At 72.1% G+C, this 315-nt stretch overlaps 1 protein-coding gene across 2 annotated transcripts in view; it reads left to right on the top strand.

Moving 5' to 3' along the window:
* Positions 1 to 15: 15 nt before the first annotated feature.
* Positions 16 to 315, top strand: part of LOC113963889 (ubiquitin-conjugating enzyme E2 E2) — a 205,239-nt gene continuing 204,939 nt past the window's right edge. For both annotated transcript variants that reach the window (XM_027675391.1, XM_027675392.1), the window contains exon 1: positions 16 to 228. The gene's annotated coding sequence lies outside the window, so the exon portion shown is untranslated. The remainder of the gene's footprint in view (positions 229 to 315) is intronic.

A 315-nucleotide genomic window follows, 5' to 3' on the forward strand; every position in this document is an offset into this window, starting at 1 on the left:
AGCAGCAGCAGCAGCAGCAGCAGCAGCGGCCGCCGCTGCTGCTCGGGAGAAAGGGGAAAGGGCAGGGGAAGCCGAGAGCGAGGAGCGCGGGGGAGCGGGCTCATGACTCAGTGAGCGGCTCCAGCCCCTTTCCAGCCCCGCGCCCGGCCGGAGTCGGGGCGACCGCGACGGATTGTCCCGCAGCCTGTGTCCGGCACCAGCGAGAGAGAGACCTGCGCTCGCCTGCAGGTAGCAGAGGCTTTCCCTCCGTCCCTCCCGGGGTACACCTACCTCTGCCCCGGCTGAGCTCTCCGTCTGCCTCCCCCCCCCCCCCCC

This window comes from Neopelma chrysocephalum, unplaced genomic scaffold (assembly GCF_003984885.1).
Source record: "Neopelma chrysocephalum unplaced genomic scaffold, ASM398488v2 Primary Assembly neopelma1_26, whole genome shotgun sequence".
Taxonomy (NCBI): domain Eukaryota; kingdom Metazoa; phylum Chordata; class Aves; order Passeriformes; family Pipridae; genus Neopelma; species Neopelma chrysocephalum.